This window comes from Ischnura elegans, chromosome 10 (genome assembly GCF_921293095.1).
Source record: "Ischnura elegans chromosome 10, ioIscEleg1.1, whole genome shotgun sequence".
NCBI lineage: Eukaryota > Metazoa > Arthropoda > Insecta > Odonata > Coenagrionidae > Ischnura > Ischnura elegans.
Window position 1 is genome coordinate 56,477,163 of NC_060255.1, and position 22,545 is coordinate 56,499,707.

Genomic DNA, 22,545 nt, shown 5'->3' on the forward strand with positions numbered 1-22,545 from the left:
ATCAGGCAAAATTTATGGACTCATTCAAGAGTAAATTGGCGCTAACTTTCCATAGAGGGCGTTTAAGAATGAATCAGCAATACCTCAGGAGGTGGTATAGGTGAAATTTTTAAGCATTTTTAATCCATAATCTCAAAATTGGAGTGATTGCGCAATTTCTGATGTTTGCTCATATCTCGCATTACTTTTATCAAAATACGGCTGATTCCACATTCAAGTTTCCTGTTGATACGTAAGTATGAGTCATCAAGTGCGTTTAACAGAGGATAGTGTAATTACTTCCAATGTTTTGTTTAAAGAGGTCCTCTGACTTCTATTTGAACATGAACATTCCAATTAAATTTGTGCATAAGACCCTGCCTTTTTTCTACATTTTAAAATTAGAAACGCGCTAATCCCACTGTGGACCTGCATTGGAAAGAGCGGGGAAACCTTGCTGGTAGCGGGCGCAGCACGCTCGTGAATCTAAATTCGTGGAAAATTAAAAATTGTCCCTTCAATTCAGCAAGCCATAAGAGCGCGTCGATGTGACGGTTCATCTTTCTCATCTCACCGCTTCCCATCTTCTCCCTTCCCTCACATTCTTCCCTTGTCGTTCATCCAGCCGATCTGTGCCCCGGGGACGCGATTCCATCCGACCGATCGGAAAGCCCCTTGACCCACATCCCGGAGAGAGAGGCTCCCGATGCCTCAGCTTCCACTCCATCGTGGCCCTTGAGCCGTGGCATGCGTTAATGGCCGCGTCCCGCGGGCTTCACGGAGAAATGGTCCCAGCGCATCGCTCGGAGCCGCGGAGGCGTGAGAATGCGGCTGATGCGACGAAGACGACTCCGGCTTCAGATCTCGACTTGGTCGCCGCTTAGAGGAGAGATGCCGTTATAATTTTTTTTTCGCGGGTCATTTAGGGTGTTGATGATGTTTTTTTCGGGTTTGCCCCGCGTAATTGTTGGGGTTGTTGCCCGACGTTTCGTCGCTTAAGCCGGTTACTTTTTCAGAGGGAATAAGGATATTTTAAAGATATATTTATACAATCCTTATTTCCTCCGAAAAAAAAGACATGCAACGCGTACGAAACGTCATTTGGTTTGTTGTGTGACAATTCGTGGCCGATGCTGATCAATTATTCTGGGAGAATACGTAAAATTTTTAGATAGATAAAAATTGTCCCTATTCCCTTCTAAAAAGTGATTTGCAACGGCTACGAAACGCCATTGAGTTTGTTGCCCAACGTTTTGTGGCCTTAGCTGGTCACCTTTTCAGGGGAAATAAGAATATTTTTTAGGTAGATATAGAATATTCCTAGTCCCTCCGAAAAGGAGACTTGCAACGGCTACGAAACGTCATTGGGTTCGTGGCGTGACGTTTCATGGCCGTAGTTGGTCAATTTTTCAGGGGTAATAGGTTTCTTTTTAAGGTAGATATTATTATTATTATTATTATAGTATTCTACCGATTAAAGTAGGTTTCCATGGAGTACGCAAGAAGTGATCTGGGAGCCTCCCTTTACTTCCAGCACTGCCTTCTTTAACTCACAGTAAGGCCTACTCTCTTTCAATCTATCAAAAACTCCTATTCTTTTCCTTCCCCTCCCTCGTTTCCCTAACATTCTACCCTCTAACACCATTTTCAACATCCCCTCACCGCTAAGCACTAACTCCATCCACACCTTCTGTCTCCTCCGTATCTCATCGAAAGCTGCCTCTCCTCGCCAACCATATCCAGCACTTCGTCGTTCCTTTTCCTCTCCGTCCATTTCACCCTCTCCATTCTTCTCCATACCCACATCTCGAATGCCTCCAATATTCTCTCGTCTTCTTTCCTCAGTGTCCACGTTTCCGCACCGTAGAGAGCCACACTCCAGATCAGACTCTTCACTAACCTTTTCTTTAAACTCTTACATTACGATCCTCTTAGAAGCTCCTACCTGTTCATGAACGCCTCCTTTGCTAATGCAATTCTCTTCCTGATGTCCTTACTGCTGTAATCCGTTTTCCTCTAACGTACTGCCTAAATAGATGAATTGCTCATCCTGCTCAAGTTTTTCACCACCCACCTTTATCTTAAGTCTCACATTCCTCGCTCGTAATGCTTTACATATAGACAATCTATATTCCCTCCGAAAAAGAGACTTGCAACGGCTACGAAACGTCATTGGTTTTGTTGCGAGACGATTCGTGGCTGATGCTGATCACTTTTTCTGAGAGAATAAGTATAGTTTTAGATAGTTAAAAACTATCCTTTTTCCGTCCGAAAAAGGTGCCAGAAATGGTCGCTAAGCGTTGAGCAACAAATCCAATAATTATGCGGGGCACTCCTGAAGAACATCATTAAAAGCCGCAGGGATAGTGTTATTGAGGTTATATGCTCTTTCAATCGACACGTGATATTTTGAATAAACCTAGGTTTGGTAAACGCTTAATCGGCACGTATCATAATCACAGAAAAATACTGTTAGGGTGGACAGAATTGTTTTATTACCCAACCCGGATTTCGGAAAATTTGGTCATTTTCAGTGCAAATGGCGTAAGTTATCGAAACCTAGGCCAGTTAACCTATTTGAAGTGATGATGGCGAGAAATTCCAAAGGCATTTAAGTAAAAATATCACTTCAGAGAAAAAAAATTGTCATTTCATTTTTTTGTAAATTAACATGCTGTTTATTTTATTTTGTTCTCCAAATATTTATTTCTATAACTATTTAATTAATCTTGATTATTTTATCCAAGAGTTTAGTTGCCCCATGGTTATTGATTTGAACTACTACCTATCTCAAGGCCGATATTTCGGCATGTGTCACTTTTCGTAGAGATGCAAATGCCGATAATCAGCCAGCAGCACTGTAAGGGTTATAATTAACTTCTGTAGGCCATACAAACGTATTTCTGTTTATAAGACACGCATTCATCCCTTTTTTATATAGATCCTGGGCAAGAAGCATATTGCGGGTAAGAAGAAAAAGTGGTTTTTTTCAGAAATTGCTAAAAGGTTGCCGGTTCAGCTTATCTGTTTGGCGACGCCTTAGCAGTTTAAACAAAACAGTACAGACGCAAGTTTTCCGTTAAAGTGAATAATAATGATCTTTGTTATTTTTTACGATTTTTGCCCAGGCTTCTTGGCCCCTCAGAAATTCTTTATAGGTGTGAGGAAAAAATGTGTCAAGCTTGTCCAGATATCGAGATTCGAGTTATCAGGGTTCTAATGTTGATCTAATGACTCTTCTAAAATGCTTAAAACCCATTAATTATAAAATTTCCCGGGGCAAGATCCCCTGTTTGGGCCCCCCAATATTTTTTAATAAGTCGGCATCCCTACTAATCCGCTTGCCTAACCTAAAGAGCACAGGTGTATCTACGGTTGACTGACCACAAACCACAACTGATTCTTAGCTTGCCTGCGTCTGTGGGCATTTTCAGTGGACTGATGTAGGAGTAATCTCAGGTCCTTCGGCCTCATGCTCTGTGCTTCTCCTAGCTCCGTCATAATATTTAGGTGAGGTGCTTTACCGAGGGAGTACCAAGCCACTCAAAGAGCTCAGAACATCAAGCGAAGGTAATTAGCATCCAGTCTAGACTGACTTCGAGGAAGCTCAATATTTCACGTCGCAAGTCGTACTCGAAATTAGTTGGGGAAATCTCTTGTGGAGTCCACTAGTCGGTTATCGCAAAAACATCGTGGTCTAAAATTATTCCTTACTCTTCCTTTTTTACAATACCAACTTCCTTTTCTGATTTGACTGAATAACATTTTATTTTTCATCTTAGATAGAATCTTTTGGGCTCTATCACCGGGTCAATTTTTGGGTGTCCCCGACGTTTCTCGACCGATTCTGGTCACTTTCTCAAAGGATTCTCCTAATATATGATTTTTAATGCCGCGTCCTTATTATTGACGTATTATTTTGATCATCATCATCATTAGTCAACAATCCTAAGATTGGTTTGACGCAGCTCTCCATTTCTCTCTCCTATCCGCTAATCTCTTCATAGCTACATATTTATTCTCTTTTACATCCTTTATAACCTGTCCTATATAACTCATTCGGGGCCGTCCCTTGACCTTTTTCCCTTCCACTTCTCCTTCAACGATTGTCTTCATCAGACCATCGTGCCTCAAAATGTGGCCAACTAAGTTGTCCCTTCTTCTGCTTAATGTTTTTAGGAGGCTTCTCTTTTCTCCCACTCTCCTTAGCACTTCCTGGTTACTCATATGGTCAATCCATTTTATCTTCATCATTCTTCGGTAGCACCACATTTCGAATGCTTCCACACTTGACTTCTCTGCTGCTGTCAACGTCCAAGCCTCGCTTCCATAGAGAAACATACTCCATATGTAGCATCTGATGAATTGTTTCCTTACTTCTATGCTGGTATTATCAGCTGTAAGAAGATTCTTCTTTTTGTAGAAAGCCCTCTTCGCCTGCGCTATTCTACTGTGTATTTCTTTCTTGCTCCGTCCATCGCTGGTAATTCGGCTTCCCGATTATTTTGATACATAAATATAAACGGTTTAATTAAACTTCTTCTTTCCCTAGGGTGGGTACATAAAAACACTCAGTAATAGAGGAAAAATAAACGAAAAAGTAAAAGGAGGGAACTTATGGGGAATATGAATATTTTTCGAATTTTTGATGGGACGCTGCCCATCTTTCTCAAGGAAACATTGGGGCCACCCAAAAGTTGACGCGGCGACATAGCCCAAAAGCTTTACCAAACATGACGAGAACCCGCGAAAGTTTTAACGAAGATTAACGTTTTATTTTCTCTTGTGCGTAATGTTTGATCATGCCTTCTCATATGTGAGGTACTGTGGAGTTATGTCGTCGTTTTCGTCTCTAAATTATTAGAAAATGTAGCTTCAAATTAGGTATTTAAGCCTAGAGAAACATAAGTGCACACCTTCAAAGTAATCTGGGAGGGACATTAGGCAGAAAGGCAGTTGGAAGACCAAGTGCGATTAATTATTATCTGGGGACGAAACGATTGAGATTGTGAATGTGTTTATCTGTAAGATCAGCCCTTTTACAATCCATTGGCAACCAAGGATAGCCCAGTTTTCGTGGTAAATTTGTCAGGTTGACCTGATTTTGCGTCTGCATTTAGCCACCTAAAGAGCTGAGATCCTAAGGCCTTGGTAATTAACTTCAAGTGAGGACAATATTTACGGTATATCACATATATCGCGTCTTACACTACACTCAAATTAAGCAGGTCCTGCAAAATACTGTGGTAAGGTAACGGCATAAATTAGAGAGTATATTGAAGGAATTCCAGCTCTAATATCCATTTATTTATATCCTCGGTTACCTAATTCACAACTGTAATGAAATTTTAAATTATAATATATATTTGTTGCTTCGTTTGTGTGAGCTTTTTGATATAGGGTTTTACCTTCGGACATATTGGTAATTGAAGACCTAATAAATGACTAAAATTACATAAGATAAGAAATTAAGCCAATGAAAATGATCTCATGTTTGATACTAAGAGCACTGAACATATAAATCATGCCATGTGTAAATATCAGCTGAATTTGAAATGTCTATCAATTTTATCGTATACCTTTCGTCTTTAGAAAATATATAGTTTTTCATATTTGATTGAGCCCTTGTAAGAAAAATGCGATTAATTCACCTTAATTGGCTAAATATTCGGCCAAAAGTGTTGTTGTAAAGTGCTTCACAATATTCGAGCTTTAAGCAATTAGTTATACTCTGAATACATCAAAATTAAATGTCATATTCAAGTGCTCCTATACATTTTCGTACTTCTTCCAGGGCCTTCCCTATATTGTTACGTGGCTACGAAATTCAAGGACGAAGAATGGCGCGTCGCTATTTATAGCCGAAATCAGGAGGGTCAAAGGTCATGAGCTTAAGGCCAGTGATTCGATAAAGCCGATCCTGGGCATTTTGTTCCTCTTTAAAGGAAAAGACCGAAAAGAATGGGAATGAATACGCTCTTATCTGGCGTTGAAATTAGAGATAATGAAAAGGTGTTAAAATATTAATGTTTTCAGTGTAGTTTTTTATGAGGTCATTCGTGTTTTCGTACATAATTTCCACGCGCAGTGCATACAATTGAATTTACTAGGCATTAGTTCCTTTGGACTGGGAAAATCTGCGTTCAGGATTCAATTCCCAAACGATTTTCAACTCTTTGATAATGTGCTTTGTTGAAATAATATCTTTTCAAGCAAATAATAAAGTATTATATTTGAGTTTTTATGTTTTTATAAATTTATTTTACCATTTTTAAGCTATTCTTGAAATTTTTAGCGGTTTGTGTAAATGCTTTGATTACTATTGGAGTTGCAGAAAAGCTAAAAAATATGATAAAGATTGTGATTTTCTTGGAGATCCCTATCTTTTATATATGGAGTCTTCGATAGTATGTGTCTAATATAATCTGCACCTACTGATCCACCTTAAGGGCCTTAGATCCAACCTTCAGTCATGTTTGTAATTCTTAGGAAAAATATCCCAACGCCACAGACTTTTTTCAAGATAAGCTTGGTACATTTCTTGGCTTGGTAAAAGCTTGGTAAGCTTGGTAAAATTTAATCACTAACGACAAGGAGAAGGCAAATGCTCTGAACAAATGGTATGCAAGTGTTTTCACAGATGCAGCAAAGCGAGTAGACACTTTGGGCTTGGAACTCAGCTTCCAAGACTTTCAGAGAGAAACAAACGTGGTATGTAATGCAAATGTAAAATGCATTAAAACTTCGAATTCTAAGATCCATAAAAAAATTAGTAAAATGAGGAAGAATAAATCAGTTGGGCCAGATGGCATATCAATAGATTTACTCAAAATCGGAGGCAGTGAAATTACAAAATATGTGAAACATTTATTCAATGCTACGATAAATAACAAAGTTCTACCCAAGGATTGGAAAAAAGCATACGTAACACCCATCTTTAAAGGAGGAGATAAGGGATTGGTTGAAAACTACAGACCGGTTAGTTTGACGTCAACAGTGTGCAAATAAATAGAAAAGATAATTGCTGATTATCTTTGGGAACTATGGGAGAGCACCGACTGGTTGTTCAATGTTCAACATGGGTATAGAGACGCAACTACTGGGTTTTTGCCAAGAAATTTTAGACTCTATGGATGAAGGGATAGAAGTGGAAGCAATAATTGTCGACCTGTCGAAAGCATTCGACAAAGTAGAGCACAATCGGCTTTTAGAAAAAATGAGAAAATTACCACCTCAAACAGACAGTGGACTGTATTTTTGGGTCAAAAATTTCCTGAAGGGTCGAACGCATAAGGTTAAAGTGGGTGAAATGTGCTCCGAAGAAGCACAAGTAACATCGGGAGTCCCACAAGGTAGCGTCCTTGGACCGCTTTTATTCTTAATTTATATAAATGACCTCCCAAATAGCATTAACTCCCATTTAAGGCTTTTCGCAATTGACTGCATAATTTACAGGAGAATAGAAAGGGAAAGCGATCGAGAAGTGCTTCAAAATGACGTAAATAAAATGACAGTTTGGGTGTCCAAAAATGGAATTGACATAAACGTAAAAAAGTGTAAATTTATAACTTTTAGTAGGAAACTAAATGGAACTAGGAGAGAACGGTTCAGGGACGGTTATTCCAAAAAGTGACCGATGTAAATACTTAGGGGTGTATTTAAAGAAAGATTTAGGGTGGGAGGCAAATGTCGAACAATTAACAAAAAAGGCGTTCAAAATGTTACATTGGGTGATGAGGAATCTTAAGGAAAGAGATCGAACTACAAAGGAGAAGGCGTATAAGACATTAATCCGGCCGATTTTTAGGTACGCGTCACTAGTGTGGGACCCGTATGAAAAGGGGCAAACAGAATCCATCGAGAAGGTGCAAAGAAAGGCAGCAAGGTACGTCATGGGGAAACCCAAAAAGACCGAAAGTGTCGGTAAAATGCTGAAAGTACTGGGATGGGACACACTAGAACGGAGAAGAAAAATAAATAGGCTTTGCGCACTCTTCCGCACACTGAAAGGGGAAAAGGCATGGGGGAACTACGGAAGAAGATTGAATACCCCAGCTATATTGGTAGGCATGATCACCAATACAAGATGAAATGCCGACCGCAAAGGACTGACGTAAAGAAATTTTCGTACCTCAACAGGACGATTACGGAATGGAATAGACTCCCTGCAGAACTGTTTGAGCTCTACCCTAACAACGTAAGGATTTTCAAGAAGAGGTGTAGAGGATTAATATTGGAAAATTAATATCACTGAATTTTTAATATTCACTTTCTAGTTTCATTTTGATAATGTATTTCTCATTTGCAACATTTTTGTTTTTCTTTTTATTTTTTGTATAAACTGTTACCACCTGGCAAATAGCCAACTTGTAACTTGTACAATATAATAATAATAAATAATAATATCAGTGGTGTTACTCGTTTATATTTGCTAATATTAAATCATAATTAAGATGCTACATTTCGTTACTCGAATCTCGAGCATCTGAATATAAATATAAAATTTGTTGCTCCTGTCTTACATATTTAAGTTTACAGTGCCTTCAATTGTTTTTTCGGATGCGCTCAATTCTCCTGAAGTGGTAGAGATTCCATTGACATTGTTAGAAAGGGAAGCGATAAAAATATGGAAAAGCTATGTTTTTCGATGAAGTAAATTATCTATTGATTGCATTTTACTCAAGATTTGATTAAAAATTGAGTCCAAGGAAATCCATAATTTATAATTGAAAGATTATAAAGGTTTTTAGTTCGTATTTTGAGGGAACATTTAGTAAATTAAGTCCAAAATGAAATCGAAAACAAGAATTAATATATGCCACAGTGAAATGAGGTAAACAATCTGATATGATCGACAGACATGTGTAATGTGTTCCAAATATATTTATGAACATCCTCTTAAACTCTTCCTATATTTTTCCCATCGCTTGCCCAACTCTTTCCCGTTCCGGTGTCTTCCCGAACAAGCAACCTTTGGGCTATTTCAGTCCCCTTTCCACCCTACTCTGTTTTGCCCTTGACCCTACGACCCCTAATTGGTCCTCTCCTTCTCTTATTGACATTCGGGCATTCTCCCTTCTACTTTCCATCCACCTCATTCCGTCTCTACATTCACCTTCAGAAAAAACGAAGATAGTCTTAATCTCTCGTTTACCTTTTTCTCTCTCTGCCGCTCAATATTCAGTGTTTACTTATCCTTTTAGTGCTCACTCATGAATCACATCATCCATTATTTGTTTTGTATATGATCACCAATTTACCCATCGACTTTAAATGGCTGCGTGGCTACATGGTTGGTACTGGCAAAAAACTAGAGATTATGTGAAAGATCCACAGAGAAATTCGCCTTGACCGGCATCCGAACCTAATAAAATTTTCTCTGAGCTCTGGGGGGGGGGGGGGGGTTTATCCCCCAAAATTCCCTTCTCGCTGCGCCTCTGACTCTGACAATAACATATAGAAATAACATAAGCAAACAGGATTTCACCCCGCGACCATTCGCTCACCAGGAAATGACACTACCATGCCGTGACACCGAGGTCGGCAAAAAGTTCGACGAGGATGGGATTCGAACCCACGCGTGCAGAGCACATTGGATTAGCAGTCCAACGCCTTAACCACTCGGCCGTCTCGTCATATGATTCAGGTTTCGGATCCCGGTCAAGGCGAATGATTTTTTCTCTGTGGATCTTTCGCACGATTGTGCATTGCGGGTGACTCCCGTAAAAGTTATCACCGCGGCTAGTCCCGGTATACTTTAAACTAACTAGAGATTACCCAAAAATATGCTTTTTCTCTTTATTCTCTATTAAGTAAGCTCCGCACGCTCGCTCTTTTGAAACTCAACAATGAATGACAAAGCAAAAGCGGAACGAAATACAAATAAAAATCTGGATACAGGTAAAAAAAAATAAAGAACGCCATATAAGCCATAAAAACAGGTTAAATTAATCAAATTGTGGTATTTTGAAAGAAAAATCGCCCAATAATCACCAAAAATAGGAATAAATGTCAATTGCACAATCATCTACCATTCACCTGAGTTCATAAAGCCAGATGTAGTAGTCTAAACTTTGAAATAAAAGTGTAGGTATCCGTAGAATGAAGATAATTTTGATAACCATTCTAATCTATCATCTTCCTCGCTGACAATGAAATAATTGGATTTCGAAAGAAGGTATTTTAGAATAAAAAGCGTTCGTTAATCACCAAACATCTTCATGCATGTCATTTACTCAATCATCTCCAATTCTTCGGAGTTTAAAATGCTCCTTGCTCTTTTTCATGTAAATATTTATTTAATGATAAGTCTTGAAATTTAATTTCTCCCAGAAGCATCTCTTGGTTAGTAAGGGTTTATAGGACGCACGACAACGGCTTGCACGGTGTTTTTCTGTACGTATTACTTACTTAAAACTTAGCAATCACCATGAAATGTTGATGGTATAAGGAGAAAAGCCTTTCCTACATAATCAAACATCTCATACTTAAAAATTTTGTGCCATTTTTTAATGAGATGTAAAATTTTGATTCTCGAGATGCCGGCATGTGCTGAAACATTTATGCCCTGAACACACTGAATATATAATGTCTAATATTTCAATCCTGCCTGTGAGCGGCGTTGCGTTTCACATGAATGCCATGAGAAAAAAATCCCGTCGAATGAGAATCGAATCATGGACCTATGGATTTCCGGGCCACTGGGCAGGGAAATTATAAAATGCGAGACAATTTCCGTCTACGTCAATAGCGTAAGCTACAGTTGCAATTACTTGCAAATTACACTAAGCCATGCCATAACGTCACCATCGAAGAGGACCTAGAGATAGCGACCGCGAATAATCACTGGTTTAAAAAGGGTTGAGTGATCCTGACCTCATATTATGCGTCCACCCCTATGATCGAGTAACGTTCTCCCTAACCCTTCATTTTATTCCAGCGCTCTCTCAATGAGGCCAAGGTCTGTTCTCTCACGTCTTTTCCTTTCTTATTTATTTTATTCCCTCCCCCAATTACTCCTCTTATCTCCTTCCCTCCCTGACCTTGATCCGAATGTCTTTTTGGCTCGAGTTTCTCGTAAGAACGCGTTCCCACACGCGCCGGGATTCCAGTAAACTCGACCTAAACGTGGGTGGACTCTTAATAACCTTCATTGCCCCGCTCTTACCGATATATTTTTTGATTCTTCTGAAGCGAGAAGAATATTCGGAGACCGAAGTTGGGGTGTATTCGCTTAGCCGTACCTCTATGTATTTCCTATGTTGTTCAGAACGTACCTGACTGAGCGGTTGAAAGCCTTTTTTTGATGGATTTTTTGTCATTTAATAAATAAATAATAAATTGTTCACTCCAAAATGTCTCAAATTTACAGATTCGGTATAAATAAAATAAAGGAAATCTAGGTAACTTGAGAGGTAAACACCAGTGTGGAAGCTGTCATCCTCAAATTTGGATACATTGCTAGTCACAACAAATTGTTAATTTTTAGTACACTATACATGTGTCAATAAATATGACACGTTGCAAATAACATATCATTTGAAGTAAATATAAGTAAAAAGGATAAAAAAGAAAAATATACAATAAAATACAGAAGTATTACTTTTTGGACCAAGAATATAATATATTTAACACAAGCATGTATTCACACTCACATCAAAAAAGAACTTTATATCATGATGGGATACCAACCAATCCTCAGCCTTTTCACAAAAGGTATTTATACCCTTTATCTGTGAATCTTTTAACTTTTTCATCTTCATTTACCGCCCGAGTAGCATACGGATTTAGTGTTCATTGGATTTAACTTCGGTACTATTTAGGTAATGAAATATATAAAAAAATATATATTTTCTCATGTAACTAGTATCTTTTTTGGAATACTTTGAGACCAAAGAACTGTTTTATTTTCGTCCCGTTTTATGTAACTCATAAGTTGTAAATTGGAAGCTATTAATCTACATTTCGGTCGGTCAAGGCGAATGATCTGTGGATTTTTCGCACAATTGTGCATTGCGGGTGACTCCCGTAAAAGTTATCACCGTGGCTAGTCCCGGTATACTTAAATTAATCCTATGATAGTATACCTCTCAATATTGACATCAAATTAGGAAAAATGCTATAAGAACGTGGATGGATAGGATACGATCTCAGTTGCTTTAAAACTTACATCCGAGGATACCCTAAAGCTGCGTAAATGTGTTTAAAATATCATAAAATACGACTGTTTCAAAGTTACCGTCATCGAAGTTGAATTGAATATTTTCTTGGATCGTTTATTGGTGTAAGTAACGTCCATGTGCACACGCCCGGTATTGTGTATAAAATATTTTTTCCAATTTATTTTTCTATAATATATTTCATTCGAATTTATTGGGATAGCTTTTCAGAAATTTCTATGAAAAGTCAGAAAAATTCTATTTAATGGTTTCATTATCACTTTTCTCAAATTTTCATCGCATTTGAGGTCAGCTGTTGCAAATGAATACATGTAATTAGTTCAAATTCCTTTTCTCCTAAATTATACGCTACTCTGTCATATTATTAACTATCGAATCAATTGAATTTTTAATTTACCCTCTGGTGTGCTGTGGTGCTTAGCATGAATTTTGTCATATACTCGCTCTATTCTCGCGAAATCAATATTTAATTACTTCCATTCCGCCTGCAATATTCACTCGCTAATGCACACTCGTGTTGCGTCAAGCCTTCAATTTCTTCGTCAGACTACCTCGTGATTGGTTCGACGAATTGGAGCTAGTTAAGGAGTTCTGAACTACATCATATTTCTCTAGCCTTGAGCTTTGCGTTCCTGAGCGAATAGCACACATATCACGGGGTTCCTGGCATAGACAAGGGATCTCTATCCGGTCGGTGGCTTTCCTCAAGGAGGAACTGGGAATTCAATCTGCTGTTAATTAATTGGCTATCGCCTTCCCTTCGTCGATTGGAAGCGTCTACTTACCCTTCCTTCCTATGGAAGGTAACTGATATACCGTAGACGAATCCACTCAAAGCATACCCATGTTAGACTAAATATAGATGAAAATTGATTGAAATAAATGTAGTTAGCTATTCAATTTTATCGATTTCTTATAGAAGTGCTTTAATTCAATATTTTTAATTACTAACTTAATTATTATAAACTAGTACCTGTCGGTTTTTTTTAATATTTCATAGCAGTCAAGCTTTCGGTAATCATATTTTCCAAGGACAAGAGCGAAATGAAACTTCTCCTTAGTTTCTAAGAATATCTTTGATGTCATTCAATAATTCTGTCATACATACGAAGCTAAAAGTTAATGATAAGGAGGAAGTGACTTTAGTGCCCGCATTCTCTGTAAATTATCATGATTTTAGTAATCGAAAAAAACCTTAATGGAAAATTTTCTGGTATATTTTCTTTATTTTTATCGTTTTTTTTCAAAAAAGTTACTTTAAACATTTGGCAATTATTTTTTTCAGATACCTACTTCAATTTTTTTTCAGTTTGATTTTTTTATTTCCCGACTAAGACTCGTAGGTATTGGGGAACTTTGATTTCATGAGAATTCTGTACTATTCCTCTGAATCATGCCCAATGTGTTGACAATTATTACCATCAGGAAATGATTTCTTCCTTTTTTAAGCTGAAATGCCATCTGATTTAGCAATTCTCATTTGAATAAAATCGGAATAAATTGCATTCCTTTCTTCCGCAAATACAGCGTAAATTTTATTTAAACTAAAGTACCATGAGATTATGGCACTAGATATTTAAAACCTGTGTGGGGATATTAAATTTCTTTCTATCGGGGTTATTATAGTTATTGCAATTCAACTTTTAAAAATCACTTTTTTAATTACAATTTATTATGTAACACATATATATTTTGGCCATTTGAGAATTTTATTTAAGTACTTTTTGAAATGGGTATTTTCGAATAGTATTTAAAGATAATTTTGTTCATGTTTCGTAGAAAAAAAAGGGGTAACCCATTGACATACAAAATAAGGAATTACCACTACATAAATACGTCATCCCTTGGAAGCTCCTTAAAATCGCCACACAGGAAATCGCTCAATTGAATTCCGAGAAGTCCCATGAGTATTGAAGCTTTAAATGCGGTGAAAGACGCACCTTGCGAAAACTATTAGCTAATTGACCGTTTTGATATTTCTAGTATTGCCTTGGCCGAGATAGAACTTTCTGAGCCATGGCAATGGTGATTAAAATTGCGTTACGAGAAAATTTGCCCTTTTTTCTTAGGAGCGAACTTAATTATTTATTTCTTAAATTTCACCGATTAACTTGGTGGCATATATTGTTCAAATACAGTACAGTATAACCTCAACCTAAAATCCATTGCCATTATCAAACAGAAGACTGATTTGACGAAACAATCCGCGCGATTCTCCTATTAACCTGTTTTTAATTATTACTTTATTCTTCTGTTTTACGTCTTACATGTCATGTGCTCTATTGAAACTGCAAAACAAATATACTGTCTAACTATTTAAAGACAAACTGATCGGAACAATGAGTGGATAGATGTGTGAAACCGATGTTCGAAGAGCTGACAGATATGATGATGATTGCATTTATAAACTTTATTTATAATTTATTCCTTGAACTGGCTTAATTTGAGCATTGAAATTAAATGCATACCTTTGTTATTATATTATTAAATCCTCTTTGACCATAGTGGATTGTTAAAATAAATGGATTTCCACAAAGTGAGCGCTATTACCATTTCATTCTTGCATACCTTGAAGTCATTCAGAGCAATACATCATTTCCTACGTTGAGTTGTGGAGAGAAAATTAATGCTACCCATCTCATCTACATGGGCATTATAAGAGATAGTGGAGATTGTGATGAGATGACTCGCAGCTCTTTAAATGGCTAAAATGTAATTTTTGCTCTGATGATGGTAAAAACAGTGTATTAAGGAGTTGCCAACTACTTAACTGCTAAACGACTACCGAATGAAGGCCTTCAGAACAGCCACCATCCTTCTTCAAGAGGCTTCAAGCATTTTATCTGCCTAATTAGTACCCCACGTCGGTGCAATTGCGGCAGTTATTCTTCCAGCGAGGCAAACATAATACCCGTCCATTTGTTTCTTTTACTATTCACGAAATGAGCCTCCAAGGCACGCTATTCCTCTAAGCAAGAGAGAATTTCCTCTAATTAGCGTTGCATTCTCATCGCTGAGAAAAGTGACTGCTTCTGTCTTGAGCTATGAATTTTTAGATTTGGAAATGTTGTTCTTCAGTGATGAACGTAATCTTGTTACATTGTTAACTGTAAAGTACCTACCTATGATAAACGCAGCCTTAAGGAAAAACTCTTCAAGCTTCCGATTTAAAAGCTACGTAAGTACTCAGAAAATAAATATCCATCTAGGTTACGGAAGATTAAAAGCTTTTCAATAATAATTAAGTCACACAAATGCACGATTTTCCTCGTACTTACCACACTGCACACCCTTATGAGTTTCTGATTCTTTTTCTGATGACTAAATTTCTCTCAAGCCATAACTTCCTAAATACCTCGTTTGTGAAGGAAAATACATAATATTTATAATTATTCTTTTGGATTCCAGGCGCGCAGCTAGGAATTAAGACAAGGGGGGATTTTAGGAGCAACTTATACTAGGGAGTTTGGAAAACGTGAGGTGTGGGAGCCCTCCCCAGAAACTTTTTAAGATTTTAAAATTGTGAGAGATATTTTGAGAGATATTTTATAAGTCCTTCCAGTATTTTATGAGTAATATTTATCCAATTAGGTAAAATGGATGAAATTTTAAAATATCTCTGAGTTGTGGGGGGGAGGGTTTATCCCCCAAAACCCACCCCTCGCTGCGCCTCTGGTGGATAAGAAAATTGAGTGTATATGAGCTTCGAATCAATGTTAAATAAATTAAAAAAAACAATGCTCAAGGTTCCGCAAAATGATTTTCCCCGTCTTCTCCTTAGCCTTAAAGACCGAACAAACATACCAACAGATTTTTATTGTTTTTAGCATATCCCATCTATTTTACAACTAATTAAGAGATATTTTGAGAGAAAACCCGAGGAAAAATTTTTAAATGCGTTTTCAAGCATGTTCCCAAATGGGAACACGACTCAAAGTTTTACAGATATGCTTGAGGAATAAATGTACACTTGACCAAAAAACTAAGTCTAACAAAGCAATATATATTGATCTTTTGAATAAATGAGCATTTGTTATTGAAGAGCGGTTGTAGGGAAACAATATTGAATAAACCACACACTCACTACAGAAGTGATGAAAATAACCAATTTTGAAAAAGTATAATTATCGACACAAGTAATGCGATTCACTTTAAAAAATACTTCCATACTTTATTTACATAAGAAAAGCTGTGAAAGTAATCAAAGATACGAAATTTAATTTTCATGAATTTTTATAAGTCTGTTCCCAAATGGGAGCATTGGAATGTTAACGATTAAGGGTTTTAGAAGACTTCTGTTTCCTCCCACTCTTCTTAACCCGTTAACGCCAAGCGGTACCATATGGTACCAGCTGGTAGTGCAATACCAAACGAACTTTTTTTGTTATTTATTGTAATTTGTTCGGGATTTTGAGAGTTTTAAACTGATAAGCATATTCATAATTACATTTACAGAAAAGCTTGCTTTTTTTAAGTAAGATTCGACATTTTTGAGTAATTTTGATAACTTATTGTGCAAAATAGAATTTTTTAAACGTTTCTGGCATTAAAATATGAAATTACTAACGCCTATTTAATTTCGATTTTTGTCCCCTTAAGGGCGTTGTACCAGGCTGTATCTTCAAGACTGTTAGTGCTAAAAGTATTAAAGTTGCATCTAATCAATCAGATTTTAAAATTGAATATTACGGAAAAGTTGGGATGAAATTTTTAATTCAGGCGTTACCGGGTTAGCACTTCCTCATTACTTACTCGTTCGATCTATTTTATTATCATCATCAATCTAAAACAAATCATCTATACTTCATTCTTGAAAATGTTTGAAAATGGCTTTTCTCACACAAATATTTGAACTTTTATTTTGATATGTCACATTATTAATTTTTAGTGACATAATATATATGAAATATAAATAGATAGGAAAGACAAGGAATATAAAATTTAGGCATTTTGGAAAGCGTAAGTTAACCTATAGTGCAGATTTTAGTTTCGGTTACTACCAATTTGAACCACAATTGCATGAATAAAATATGAGAAAATATATGCCGGAATTTCAAAATATTTATCTTTCACGTAATATGTCGCCAAAGATAAATACGTAAAGTAACAAAATATATCTTTGATTTATCGTGCGTGTAAAGCCAATTAAAAAAATTTCAAATACAGTGGAACTTGGATAATTCGAACATCAAGGGACCACTTAAAAACTTCGAAATATCCAAAATTCGAATTAAAGATATCCTTAATAAAAAATTCCAAAGAAATAAAAATCATATTTCCAATCGAAACTCTTTATTAAATTGACGCTCTTAAAATATAAGTCCTTTGATTAACGCCATTAACAATATTAAAGTATTGTTGTAGCAGGAATATTCATTTTAATAAACAACGAAACAACATTTTTATTCTAACCTCAAAATGTCCTCAGCAACATCTGAACTGCTGTACACTATCAGCTTAATTCGTAATCGTATACGTTTAGGCAAGATATCATAGCGTAATACACTGCAATAGAATCATAATAACCAAAGACATTTAAAATATTGAATACGTACTTTATTAACTAACGGAATATTGAAAAATAGACATAAAGCTCCTGGGATGGCAACCGTAAAACTCGAATTTTTCAAAATAAAAGTCGAGTTATCCAAATTAGAATTCGAATTATCTATGATTTTTTAGTATTTTTTAATACAAAATGCACGTACCAAGAAAAATATTCGCATTAAAGAAGTTCGAATTATCCAGGTTCCACTAATGTATAATGTGCAATGAAGAGATGGACGGTTATGGAATGATGAAGATAGAATGGATGAGCCGAGTACGTAATGATAAGGTGCTAAGAAGATTGGGAGAACAGACGGAGGAGATGACGGGGCTACTTAGTTGGCGACATTATGAGGCATGATGATGACCTGATGAAGACATTTGCCGTGGAACAGGATGAAGGGAAGAAGGGTAATGAACGGCGCCGAATGAGTTATATAGGACAGATTATAATTTGTTTATTAAGATTATAAAAGTTTGCCTCTCCCGTGACCCTGATAACCTTATAACGTCAGTTTTTTTTCAATCAGGAGCAGATAACACTAGTAAAAGTCCATTGAAAAGCGATAAGTTTAGTTACGGGGTTGTTTTCCCTAATTTAGGGGTTGCACGTAAAAATGGTGGGTGATAGAAAGAAACGGATGTCATTTTCGGAATCAGCGACCCAAAATTAGCCAGAAACACCCTAAATTGTAGCCGGGCATTTTTTTATTGTTTTTATTTGCAGAACAGTATTGTGTAAAAGAGAAGAAATAAGTAGCTATGACAAGGCAAGTGGATATGAAAGCGGAATGGAGAGTTGGGTCAAACCAATCCAAGGATTGTTGACTTTTGACGATAATTATGGTTGGTTTTGTACTCAGAAGGTTAAATATACATCTATGGCCCACTTTATCCCTAACCTTGCCACTGTAAGGATACATTTTTTTCTTGACCAATGATGCTGATGTTGCGGATTGGTGGAAAGCCTGCTAGGAGAGGAAAAAAACGGAAAAAGGGAAGATGAATTGGCTTCAGTTCATATCCATTGAGGGAGAAAGGGGAGCGTGGGAAGAGGGATGGAGAAAGAGAGTAAAACTTTCTATTCGCATGTCGCGACGCATTTCACGGGCCGATTGGCGCCTCTCTGGCGCCAACAAGCGCCATCGTTGGCCTTGTGACTCGGCCACGCCCGCTCATGAAGTTCTCGTCTTTGGCCGACAAATAATTTAACACTCTTATTTGCTTGCTTGCGTCCTAAAAATATGCCCTAGTACAAAGAATCTGCCTGTGGGATCAGCTAAATGAGGCGATTGCTATACAGCGCAAATTATTAGTAATTGAAACTTCAGAGGGAAGGTTATTTCATATATTTATTAAGGTTAAGCAACTAATAAAAATTTAAATCTTCATAATACAAATCATACGTTAAAAAGGTTTAACCAATGATTTGGAATTGGACATCTCTGAGACTTTCGTCTCGCATTAGGGTTGAGGATGCCCTCATTAACAAACAATCCCAAATTTCAAATTTTAATGTTGCCTGTGTTGCGTACATATTTTCCTCTTATTTACACTTTCACCCAACTGCTGGGGTGGAAGAAATATATAAAACAGAAAAATAAAACACATAAAGCGAATATAAAGCCCAAAAATGGAAATTAGGTATACAAAGAAACGAAAAATAAATAAAAATGGTATAGCAACGCTTCAAAACGTCCTACATCACTCCTCGTGTGCTGGCGGTTACTTCTATTTTAAAGAAGTGAACAAAAATTCAACCTCTGTAAAGAAACCAATGCTGACTTATTTGACTACTTTTTTGGTCATATTCGTTGATAGTGAGCAAATATATTTTTGGCCCCAAATAATTCGAGGATTTAATATACTATACATATATTCGAGAATATGCATAATACCCAGATTGGCCTAGGGATTAGTAACATGTTATTGGCTTTAATTCTATTGTACCTGAGCTATATAGTTAAAAGGATTAACGCCGATTGAAATCAAAGCTGAGTTGGGTGAAGTTTATGGCACATCTGCTCCTGTGTTTGGAACTAATTATAACCGGGCGTATAATCAATAATATAATAATAACCTCGTACTTAATAATTATTTGCCCCAGTGTAATTATTATTACACCTAATAAATGAGCTGTACATTTTTAATCGTCTATTCAGCTCATTAGGCGAATTGCATGACTTGCAAAGGAGGCGTTCATGAACAGGAGAGAGCTTCTGAGAGGGTTTTTATGTAATAGTTTAAAGAGAAGGTTAGTGAAGAGTTTGAACTAGAGTGTAGCTCTCTACGGTGCGGAGACGTGGGCACTAAGAAAGGAGGACGAGAGAAGATTGGAAGCATTCGAGATGTGGGTGGAAGAATGGAGAAGGTGAAATGGACATTGAGGAGGAGAAGCGACGAAGTGCTGGACATGGTGGGTGAGGAGAGGCAACTTTCAGATGAGATAAGGAGGATACAGATGGTATGGATGGAGCGAGTACTTAGCGGGAAGGGGATGTTGAAAACGGTGAAGAATAGAGGGTAGAATGTTAGGTAAACGAGGGAGGGGAAGGAATAGAATAGGATTTTTAGATAGAGGGAGTAGGCCTAACAGTGAATTGAAGAAGGCAGTGCTGGAAGAAAAGGGAGGCTCCCAGATTACTTCTTTAGTACTCCATGGAAACCTACCTTAATCGGTAGAATACCATAATAATAAAAATTCAACTCACTGTTAGTAGAGCGTTTAATATAAATATGTCAGCGTTTCAAAATAAAGGGAAGTTCAGGGGTTAGGGAAATAATGTTTCTCGGAAGCGTTTTTGGAAATGTGTATTTGGCCTCGTTTTGGGACCGAAAATTCTCCGCTTTTCATTCTTTGAACTCGCATGGCGGTCTGCGGAGAATATTTAGCGTGGCGACCCGTGAAGGTAATCGAGAAAAAAAAAGTTCGCAGCCATGCTTGAATCTTTGTGTTTTTCCTTCCTCCTCTAAAATATCAACAGCCGGCGAAAATTACCTAGTTTGCAGTTGCGCCTCCTGAGCTTGAGTGGTTGAAATTCGTCGGGCACCCTCTCGGAATGAGGCAATTGTAGTAATGTGGAATGAGACGGTCGTTTCCCAAACAGCGTCGAGGCAAGATGCGCAAGGGAGTCGCGGTTTTTTTTTCGAACGTGTTTTTTCTTCAGATGTAACCGTTAAAGGCAAAGATTGTGGAAAAAAGTTTCTGTTTCTAAGGTTCAGTTAAATCTACATAGATCTAAATCTACATAGATCTAAATCTACATAGATCACATAGATCACATCTGTGCACTTTGCGAGCCACCTTTAGGGTGTTTGGCAGAGGGCCACCAGCAAGTAAGAAGACCCCTGCAGGTACACCACACCAGTGACGTCAAGGCAAAATTAGCGCTTTCCGTATCTTTTTTTAGAAGTTAAATATTACTCTATGTGTGTTTTTTTTGACAAGTTTTTATAAACACATTTTTTTGTTTTGGTTACGAACGTATGTTTTTCGTAATTTTGATTCAAAAAAATTGATAAAAATGTTATTTGAATATTATGTGTTTTGTTAACCACTGCAGGCACGACGTTCCGGCGCGATCAGGTACCATGACACCACTGAACCACACGGCCATAAAAAATATTACGCGCACGAACAGATTATATGTTCACATTTACGCAAAGGCAAAACTTGCCAATGGTTAGTTATTGATATAGCAAATCCATGCTAGGATATTTTCCACGGAAAAATAAAAGCTTGCAATAAGCCTCCCTGCGAATGACGCCATTAATTTTATTGATTGAGAAACCGTTGTTATCCCTGGTAGTACATTAATTTAGCTATTTAAGTGTACTATTCATTGCTTTTTTATACCAGATGAATATTATCATATTCTGTCGGAATATGGCCAAATTTATCCACTTTAATTTATAGATTTATTGAATTCAGGGCATTTAACTTTTTAAACAAAAAAAACGCACTTTAACAAAAAAATTACGAGTCGGCGGCTTCTAAGCAGAAAAACACACTTTTTGCCGAAATACCAACATTTATGCCAACTTTATGGATATCGGGACCTGCCACGGTGAAACCCTACGGAGTCACCCGCAATGCACAAATTGTGCGAAAATTCTACAGAGAAAAAATCATTCGCATTGACCAGGATTCGAACCAAGATCCCCTGATAGCGGTTCGGGTGATTCAGCCTGTTAAGCTACCGATCTGTGAAATTAGACTGCTATTAGCGTAATATGCTCGGTAGTCCACACTATCTTGTTTGGTATTTCCAAATATTTCCGAGGAAGTAAAAGACTCCTCGGAAGCATAATCGGCGAAACCACTTGACATAAAATCGTGAGATTCGGGTTCGAATCCCGGTCAAAGCGAATGTTATTCCTCTGTATAATTTTCGCACAGAATTAATGCCGTTAGTCTTGTAAAAATATCCTATTATTCCCATTTATGCTTTTGGGCTATGAAGAGTAAGTAGAAAGTGTTAATGAAGTTAGTACTAAGGAGCGAGGGGATGCTGAAAATTGTAGTGTAGGGATGATGTTGAGTAGGCGGGGTAAGAGGTGGACTGGCTTCATGGATAGAATGAGGAATGATTAGCTTACACGGGACTGAAAAAAGTAAAATTTTGGAACTGGGGCAGAGTGGAATGATTTTTAAAATTGGTGCTTCGTATTTTTATAATGAGCAATGGTAATTTTCGCCATGGAAAATTACAAGCTACGGCATGATATCAGTGCACATCTCCCTTGAGGAAAGGTTGGCCTCAAGAGCCTAACTAACTAACAACAAGTTAGTCTTAAAAAATTTTCAGTTTCCTAGAATTTTTCTTGTTTAAATGTGCTT

The 22,545-nt window shown here is 37.2% G+C and overlaps 1 non-coding gene across 1 annotated transcript; it reads right to left on the reverse strand.

Annotated features, from left to right (window-relative positions):
• Nucleotides 1–9,532: 9,532 nt before the first annotated feature.
• On the reverse strand, nucleotides 9,533–9,614 carry Trnas-gcu. Its single transcript has one exon. It is a non-coding gene; the product is annotated as a tRNA-Ser (tRNA).
• Between the last annotated feature and the right edge of the window lie 12,931 nt (nucleotides 9,615–22,545).